The sequence below is a fragment of the Helianthus annuus genome, chromosome 17 (genome assembly GCF_002127325.2).
Source record: "Helianthus annuus cultivar XRQ/B chromosome 17, HanXRQr2.0-SUNRISE, whole genome shotgun sequence".
In the NCBI taxonomy this organism is placed as follows: domain Eukaryota; kingdom Viridiplantae; phylum Streptophyta; class Magnoliopsida; order Asterales; family Asteraceae; genus Helianthus; species Helianthus annuus.
Genome location: NC_035449.2, coordinates 65474511 through 65484545, shown reverse-complemented (window position 1 = coordinate 65484545; position 10035 = coordinate 65474511). Strand labels below are relative to the sequence as shown.

General features: G+C 39.2%; 1 long non-coding RNA gene across 1 annotated transcript; it reads left to right on the top strand.

Annotated features, from left to right (window-relative positions):
• LOC118489308 lies at positions 1-2144 on the top strand. The gene is made up of 2 exons (XR_004887195.1): positions 1-258; positions 1740-2144. It is a non-coding gene; the product is annotated as an uncharacterized LOC118489308 (long non-coding RNA).
• Positions 2145-10035: the final 7891 nt, after the last annotated feature.

The following is a 10035-nucleotide window of genomic DNA, read 5'->3' as shown; positions in this document are numbered from 1 at the left end:
ACTAATTAACCTTTCTTTTATAAACTTTGGAAAATAAAGGGGCTATAATGGACAAAACTGAAAATGAAATTAATAAAAAGAAAATTTGACTCAAAACACACACAAGGTGTGTGTTCTGGTCGATGTTTACACATAGCAAGAAAGGGGTTCCTTCTTTTGAACCCTAAACTCACTATTTGATCAAAATCAGAGGGAAAACAAGCTAGGAATTTGGGGCTTTTACTAAATTCGTGATCACCAAGACAAGGGGGTTGTAAGGTATGTCGAAAATTATGATATGGTGATATTTTGGAATTTTGATAATCATGCATGAATGAAATTCGTGTATGAAATTTAATGTTTTAGAGAAATTGGTGTGAGTATATGTCTAGGAACAAACCCTAGATGCAAACTTGTAAAATTGTGCCATAAACTAGTGATAGTCAATTAATCAAGTATGAGCTAAGTGGGTTTTTGACTAAATAGTAAAAATGATGATATGCATGTGCTTAGAATCATTATAATTGATGATGATTTGTAAAAGATTTATGAAATTGATGATGTTATACGAATAAATAGTGAGTAACTACTTCAATTTCACCTAAATAACCCTTGGTAGTGAAAGACTTGGGGTTTTGACTTTATGGGTATTATGAAATCCGAAAATTTGATGTTATACATGGCTTACATCACAAAGTTGTGTTGAATGCTTGAATCTATATTAGTTGATGTCAATTGATGATAGCAATTACTAGGGTGGTTAGAATTGGTGAAAATCCGAGTGAAAACTATAAGTTTTAAAGGGTTAAGGACCATCTTGACATGTTAAAGAATCATGTGTTAAATGGTTGCACATTAAGTGTTTGATAAAATGCCTACATGAAACTTGAATTGATTCAAGTTTGTGTAAAATAGTTTGAAATTCGTCACTTTTGACAGCCTTAGATAGTCATCTTGTAAAGGCCGTATCTCATTTGTTATTAGGAGTTAGACAACGAACCTTATATGTTCAGAAAGCTATTAAAACATACTACGTTTTATGTTTGAATATGTTTGTTAAATTCTGAGGTTAAATGGGTCAAAACAGTGTCCGAAGTCGGCTGAACTGTTTTGACAGCAACCTGATTGGAAGCATTTTGACTTCTGAGCTTATTTTGCGAAAATCATAATAAATTCTAGGAAGCTCGGATTGAGCTGATTCTTTTTGCGCTGGAAAGATATTTTAGTATTCTACATTTCATCTTTGATCACGAAAGGCTAAATAAAACCGTAAAGTGGTCAAAAGAGTCGATTCAGTAGCTACATTGTAAAGTTGCTGCACATTGTATTGATAAACTTAACCTAAGAAAATTGTATGCAAGAAAAGGATAAATTGTGAGAAATGTGATAATGATGGCATTCTAATAAATTAGCTTGAGGCAATGTGTCTATTGTGGAAATATAATTTGATTGTAAGACTTGGTAAGAGGTATGTCGTAGTAACTTTTATTCCATACTTGAATGGTGTGGTGTGTACCATGTAATTGTTTCAAACAAATTTTATGAAATTGGGTGTATTAAGGGCATCTAAAATATATACAAATTATTTATGCAAGTAATATGTACTTGTATGCCAAACATGTTCTAAGTTAGTGCACAGGTACAAACACAAGGACAGTTTAAACTATTGTCTTGATAAATGAGTATGTGTGAATCCATGAGATGTTGTGGTCATTTTATATAATGACAAATCTAACAAATCTTGTGGGTATTGTGTTAAGTTTGATCCCGTCAAGCTAAGTGGGAGCTGGCAAGGAATGGATCAAACGGATCAAGTGCGCAAGGAAAGCTCGAACGGACGCAAACCGTAAGTAAAACTTACACCCACTTGTAGTATATGTGTTTATTTCATAACGATGAATACAATAAAGGATTTGGTTTGAATCATGGGTTCTGACCCAAAACGAAATGAGTCGGAACCAACAAAAATGTTTTAAACCATGATTAATGGTGAAAAAGGCAAAATGGTAAATAAGTCACGAATTGGTTAAGAATTAGTGAGTTTTTCTTAAAGTTACCTTATAGTGTAACTAGTAATGGAAAATGGGTAAAAATGGAAATTTAGTCAAGTATCGACTAAAGTAAAATCAGTTTCAAAGGACACCCATAGCGTGAGCCGAATGAGTGGACTGAGAAGTGCAAAGAATTCTATGATATCCTAAGGAAGAACAAGAAATTTGAGTGGACTGAGAAGCATGAGAGTGCTTTACGAGCTCTCAAAGAATACCTATCCTCAGCTCCAGCCTTGATGAAACCAGAAAAAGGAGATGTGTTATCCTTATATCTTGCTGTATCCTCAAAAGCAGTAAGTGCAGTCCTTGTTAAGGATCATGAAGGTACACAACATCCTGTCTATTATTTAAGTAAGAGTTTACTTGATGCTGAATCCAGGTATTCACACCTTGAAAAGCTTATTCTTGCATTAATCATGGCATCTACTAAGTTGAGACATTATTTTGAAACTCATGTTATTGTCGTTAAAACTAATTTTCCAATTAAGAATGTCCTCAGGAAACCAGAGATGTCTGGAAGGATGGCTAAGTGGGCAGTGAAGCTTAGTGCCTATAAGATATGAGCCTAGAACAGCCATCAAATCCCAAGCATTGGCCGACTTTGTGGCTGATTTCAGTAGTGATTTACAAAAGGAAGCCGAGTTAGAAGTCCAGCAGCTGGAAGAGACGAAGGATCCTTGGATACTCCATACTGATGGATCCTCAAATGTCAAAGGCACAGGGCTTGGTATACTACTAAAATAGCCACAGGGGGACATAATACCCCACTCCATAGCTTGTGAGTTCCAAACCACTAACAATGAGGCTGAATATGAAGCCTTGATTGCTGGTTTGCAAATTGCTAAGCATATGGGAATCAGGTATCTTGAGGTACATGTAGATTCATTGTTAATTACAAATCACTTTAATGGATCCTATGCTGTTAAAGGTGAAAAGCTAACCAAGTATTTGGAGATAGTCAAAGGATTGGCACTCTCTTTTGTTTCCTTTAGTTTGACACAGGTACCAAGGGAAGAAAATACAGAAGCTGATGCACTGGCTAATTTAGGATCATCTTTGAAGATCCCGGAGGATATAAGCATTCCCATTATCCATATCCTGGCTCCTGCCATTGAGGATAATGTGGCGATGGAAATAGGAGAGGATTCTGCGATTATCCCTAGTGAGGATACTCAATCTCATTCAGGATCAGGATCAGGATCATGGATCTCACCAATCATGAGATACTTACAACACGGAGAGATTCCTATGGGAGAAAACCCTAGAGCTTTCAAAATTAAGGTATCTCAATTCACAATCTTAAATAATATGTTGTATAAGCGATCTCTTGCAGGACCATATTTAAGATGCATCGAGGATCCTGAAGTCCAAGAAGTTTTAAAAGACTTCCATGAAGGAGATTGTGGAAACCACACTGGGGGCAGGGCATTGTTCTCAAGGATCTTAAGGACAGGATACTATTGGCCAACTATGAAAAGGGATGCTATGGAGTATGCTAAGAAGTGTGATCCTTGTCAGAGACACAGCAATATCCTTTATCAGCCGGCTGAATTTCTACATCATATATCCTCCTCTTGGCCATTTATGAGATGGGGGATGGATATAGTTGGTAAGCTCCCTAAGGCACCCGGTGGAAAAGTGTTCATGCTTGCTATGACTGATTACTTCTCCAAGTGGATAGAGGCTGAAGCTTTTGCCCAAGTCAGAGAGAAGGAAGTTATATCCTTTATTAAGAGAAATATTATAACTAGATTTGGTATTCCTTCTGAAATTATATGTGATAATGGTTCCCAATTTATTGGGGGCAGAACCACTAACTTTTGTGACAGCTGGGGGATTAAGATGATAACATCAACACCAGTCCACCCACAAGCTAATGGTCAAGCAGAATCATCCAACAAGATTATCATCAACAATTTGAAGAAGAAACTTGGATCCAAGAAAGGGAAATGGGCAGAAGAATTACCCTATGTGCTTTGGGCTGATAGGACAACCCCCAAGAATGCTACTAGTCAAACACCATTCTCTTTGGTATTTGGGGCAGAATCTGTGATCCCAACAGAAATGGTTGTTCCAACTGCTAGAACAAGTACCCGTGATCCTGAGGAAAATGATGAGAACCTGGCTCAAGACTAGGATACTATTGAGGAAATCAGGGATTTGGCTAGGATAAGGATGGCTAGTTATCAACAAAAAATGGCTGGTGCTTACAACAAAAATGTCAAGATAAGGAAGTCTCAAATTGGAGATATGGTATTGAGGAAAGCATTCCAGAATACCACCAATCCTGCTGATGGAAAGTTGGCACCAAAATGGGAAGGCCCTTATTTGATTGAAGCTAAAGCACGAAAAGGGGCATATAGATTGCTGACCATGGAAGGTGATTTGTTACCAAGGGCTTGGAATGCTGTCCATTTGAAGAAGTATTTTATGTGAGCAGGATCCTCCGGAAGCATATGATCCTTACATTAGGGGTATCCTTGAAGGATCCTTAAAGCTTCAATTATCCTTACTCTGGTAATGTCCTAATCTTGAACTATTTCCTTTATTTATTTTCTCATACAAGGATAAGGATCATGTGTCCTTTATCCTTCTCTCACAAGACTTTGAGTTTTGAAAGTTCAGGTATCGTTAGCATAATGTTGATTATCTACAGAAGCAATTTAGATCTTTGGGTTTAACCCCAGTTATTTGGGCTTGACCCCAGTTTCGCCTGTAGCGCATGATGATCCTGGTATAGTTCAAGGCATTGGGACCAGTACTCGCTTTAGGGGCTGATAATTCCATTGTACTGGCTATACCTAGGATCCTACGTATAATGGTAGACGTACCATACATCCGTTCCTAAGGTTTCTAACGTCTTCACGTTAGCTAAGGTTTTGGCATTATCATGTCACTAAGTTTGGATAGTCGCCAGTTAGGGCCATACTCTAGTTTACATACGATCCTTGGGCTTGTCCCCAGTTATCCTTGGGCTTGTCCCCAGTTATCCTTGGGCTTGTCCTCAGTTGCTAACTCTTATCCTATATTGGCTTAGTCCCAAGTTATGATCTATTTCAGGTCCTTGAAGTTTAACAACTAAGGATCCTTGATCCTTATCTCTCCCTAAGGTTTATCTTATAGTTATCCTGATTATGACTAGGATCCTAACTTGGATCCTCAGGCATGATCCTTAACTATTTCAATTCTATTCGTTGATTATTTGAATCCCCCTTATACTTTGACAACTAAACTCATGATCCTTAGAACATATATTACTTTTTTGGATTTTTCAACTATAGGATATTTGATCATGGATCATATCCTAAATGTTTTCAATCTGACTTATTCAAAATTGCTTATTTAATAAGTGTACATCAAGACAATTAAAAATTAAAGGAACTTAAAGGATAACAACACAGGATAAGCGACAAAAAGTTAAAGTTTTATTTATTAACAAAAAGACTAACCCTTCAAAGGTTGTCAAAATTACCTACCCCAAGCATCTACCAGCAATACGTGGCCCGTCCGCTGGGGTAGGTAAAGGGTGTCCATTGTTTTGGTAAAAAATCACACTAGGATAATGCAACCAAACTCCAAGTTACGGGGAATGATGCTTGAAATGAAGAACTATGATAAGGATCACTATGATATAAATTGCACGAACAACACAAGGATTTATACGAGGAAAAAGCCCTTGATCAATGAATGATCTCCGGCATAAAAAACCTCGGGTGATGGAAACTACCAATCACCAAGCTCAAATAAATCAATTAAAGTTTACAACTTCGGATAGTGACGAGCTAAGTACAAGGATCACTATGCTTAAACGTGTAAAAGTGTGAGAAATGCTAAGTGTTTGCTGAGAGCTTTGTGACTGCAACTGTACGAAAGTGTGTGTAAGCAAAAATGGCTAAGTGTTCTAATTTTAGCTCATCACCCCTTTAAATATGAAAGCTAAACTAAGCTAACTAACTGCCCGACTTTAATGCCATTCTCCCACGTTCTCCACAACGTCCATTTTCGTTCAAATGAGTGCGAAATACCCGGGGAATATTCCATAGTAACGTTGCCAAGACCAAGTCAAGCTCAATACTCCTGCAAAATAATACGAAATACAAATAGCCAATCGTTAGTATGAGGATCCTTAAGGTGATCCATGATCCTGATCCTGAAGCTCTTCTGAGGATCACTATCTGTCACAGAAGTAAGGATCACTTGTCAGGATAATAAGTAAGGATCACTAATTGTTAGAAAATCCACCCCTAACAATTGCCCCCAAAATATAAGGAGTGTAATGTAAAAGTTGCGAATTATGTTTTCTTGATCTTATCTGCAACAAACTTAACGGATTTATAGCCGTTAATTTCTAACTAGCCGTTGCATCGTGACGTCACAGAAGTGACATTCCTGCAAAATCATGATTATAAATAGAGATAGAGATATGATCGAATGCATTTAAATTCAAAGCTACTCCCTTTATAACCGTATTCAGAAGATCAACCAGGTATTCTCCCCTTCATCTTCTCTCTTTGCTTGCTCTGTTTTTCTTTCTTTTTACTATTCCGTTCAAAATGCTGCTTCGGAGTTCCCCTGCTAAGGATCATCAGAAGAACAGCCAGCTAAAAAGCCAAGGAATCATTGAAGATTCCGTAAAGGAACGATGCTGCTTCACCGATCCATAGATTGACAGGATACGCTACTGTTTCCCGGCGAACACGGTTTTCAAATCCTTTAACCCCAATGCTCTCAGCGATCACATCTCTGATAACTGGGTTGCGTTCCCTGTTACCCCATTCACCATAGGTTACACGTATCCTTTCCCAGCTTTCACCCAATCCTTCTTTTCCCTGACCGGCATATCCTACATCCAAGCTATGCCGATGATCTGGAGGGTCTTATATACCCTTGAAAGGATCATCGAGCAGGAGGGGATAGATTTAGGCATGGCTGAGTTAGGAGAACTGTATGACCTGACCACCTTTGGTTCCCATCGCTATCTTTTCAAACGAAAACCTGGGGAGGAGCATCCAATCTTCAAGGCCACCAAGAATGACACCAACTGGAAGCGGCGCTTCTTCTTTGTGAGGAGAGATTCTATCCCAGATGGGAAGGATCTACCCAAGACGTGGGCTACCCATGGTAGGATGAAGGATCCTGGGGAGGATCACCAGAGAACCTTTCTTTTGATATAAGGATCACTGACTTTTTATTGTTCTTTTGTTGTACAGCTATCTCCGTTGCACATCTCAGACTGACTCTGGCTGCTAAAGAGAGACTCTTGGCTTTCAAGAGACTGGACCATGAAACAAGAACTTTCAAGTCTACCACCCAAGATTCTCAGGAAGTATTCTCTGGTTCTGTCACGATGTCAAGTAAGTATCCTTGTTTAAAGATTTAATGAGATAATGAAATTCAAGTAAAATTTAGATACTTATCTTGTTTTGGTTGTGTAGGTGCCGGAAAGTCCACCAAGTCAGCTTCGAAGTTCAGCATCACCGATCTCACCAATGTCAAATCCTCGAGGAAGAAGACTCCTGCCAGCCCAACTGCTTCAATCCCCAAGGCAACCCTCAGGGGGAAGGGAGGCAAGAAGAGAAAGGCCTCCGAAGCTGAGGATTTGCAAGGCCTTCCCTTGATCCGCCAACAGTTCCTGGACTATTTTAATGAGGTAAGGATCACTGTCCCTGCTTACATATCCTGCTTGTTTGAGGATCATTTGGCTCTGATATTATTCCTTGTCTTCTTTGTAGAAATTTGCTGAAATAGAGACCTATGTTGGCCACGTTGAGGATCAGGATAGCAAGATCGCTGATCTTCAACAAGTTGCTGTGCTGAAAGACCTCAAGATAGCCGATCTTCAGAAAGATCTCCGGGCCACCAAGAATGAAGCTGCCAAGATGCTGATCAACTTTGACTATGAGAAGCACGAGATCACCCAGGATGCTAAGGTCTCCGCCGCCATAGCAATGTACAAGATCCAGCTGCAAATGGCCATGGAAGCTCAGGATCCTGCTTTTGACAAGAGCACCTGGGATGTGGAGGGCTGGAAAGCAAGGCTAGCTGAACTGGAGGACGATGAAGAGGCTGAGGAGATCTTGACGCTTGAGGCAGTGGCAAGGATCAGGGTGGTGAGGCAAGTGGAGCTGGTGGTGAGAATGCAGCAAAGGTCTAGGCTGCAGGATTGGGCAAGGATGGAAATTTCGAGACTTAGCCGGAGCCCAATTTTTTTGTTTAGTGGTTGTTTGTTTTGAACAATTTGATGGTTTGTCTTGAACAATAGTTTTTAGGATTAAGGATCTAGGATCCTTCAGACAATAGGTAGGATTGCATATGGTGGAGGGATCCTCTGTTTGGGGGATGAAACCATTGTGATCCTGCCGTTTTTACTTTCCTGCACAACTTTAAACCTATTATGATGGACACCCTTTACCTACCCCAGTGGACGGGCCACGTATTGCTGGTAGATGCTTGGGGTAGGTAATTTTGACAACCTTTGAAGGGTTAGTCTTTTTGTTAATAAATAAAACTTTAACTTTTTGTCGCTTATCCTGTGTTGTTATCCTTTAAGTTCCTTTAATTTTTAATTGTCTTGATGTACACTTATTAAATAAGCAATTTTGAATAAGTCAGATTGAAAACATTTAGGATATGATCCATGATCAAATATCCTATAGTTGAAAAATCCAAAAAAGTAATATATGTTCTAAGGATCATGAGTTTAGTTGTCAAAGTATAAGGGGGATTCAAATAATCAACGAATAGAATTGAAATAGTTAAGGATCATACCTGAGGATCCAAGTTAGGATCCTAGTCATAATCAGGATAACTATAAGATAAACCTTAGGGAGAGATAAGGATCAAGGATCCTTAGTTGTTAAACTTCAAGGACCTGAAATAGATCATAACTTGGGACTAAGCCAATATAGGATAAGAGTTAGCAACTGAGGACAAGCCCAAGGATAACTGGGGACAAGCCCAAGGATAACTGGGGACAAGCCCAAGGATCGTATGTAAACTGGAGTATGGCCCTAACTGGCGACTATCCAAACTTAGTGACATGATAATGCCAAAACCTTAGCTAACGTGAAGACGTTAGAAACCTTAGGAACGGATGTATGGTACGTCTACCATTATACGTAGGATCCTAGGTATAGCCAGTACAATGGAATTATCAGCCCCTAAAGCGAGTACTGGTCCCAATTCCTTGAACTATACCAGGATCATCATGCGCTACAGGCGAAACTGGGGTCAAGCCCAAATAACTAGGGTTAAACCCAAAGATCTGAATTGCTTCTGTAGATAATCAACATTATGCTAAGGATACCTGAACTTTCAAAACTCAAAGTCTTGTGAGAGAAGGATAAAGGACACATGATCCTTATCCTTGTATGAGAAAATAAATAAAGGAAATAGTTCAAGATTAGGACATTACCAGAGTAAGGATCATTGAAGCTTTAAGGATCCTTCAAGGATACCCCTAATGTAAGGATCATATGCTTCCGGAGGATCCTGCTCACATAAAATACTTCTTCAAATGGACAGCATTCCAAGCCCTTGGTAACAAATCACCTTCCATGGTCAGCAATCTATATGCCCCTTTTCCTGCTTCAGCTTCAATCAAATAAGGGCCTTCCCATTTTGGTGCCAACTTTCCATCAGCAGGATTGGTGGTATTCTGGAATGCTTTCCTCAATACCATATCTCCAATTTGAAACTTCCTTATCCTGACATTTTTGTTGTAAGCACCAGCCATTTTTTGTTGATAACTAGCCATCCTTATCCTAGCCAAATCCCTGATTTCCTCAATAGTATCCAAGTCTTGAGCCAGGTTCATCATTTTCCTCAGGATCACGGGTACTTGTTCTAGCAGTTGGAACCACCATTTCTGTTGGGATCACAGATTCTGCCCCAAATACCAAAGAGAATGGTGTTTGACTAGTAGCATTCTTGGGGGTTGTCCTATCAGCCCAAAGCACATAGGGTAATTCTTCTGCCCATTTCCCTTTCTTGGATACAAGTTTCT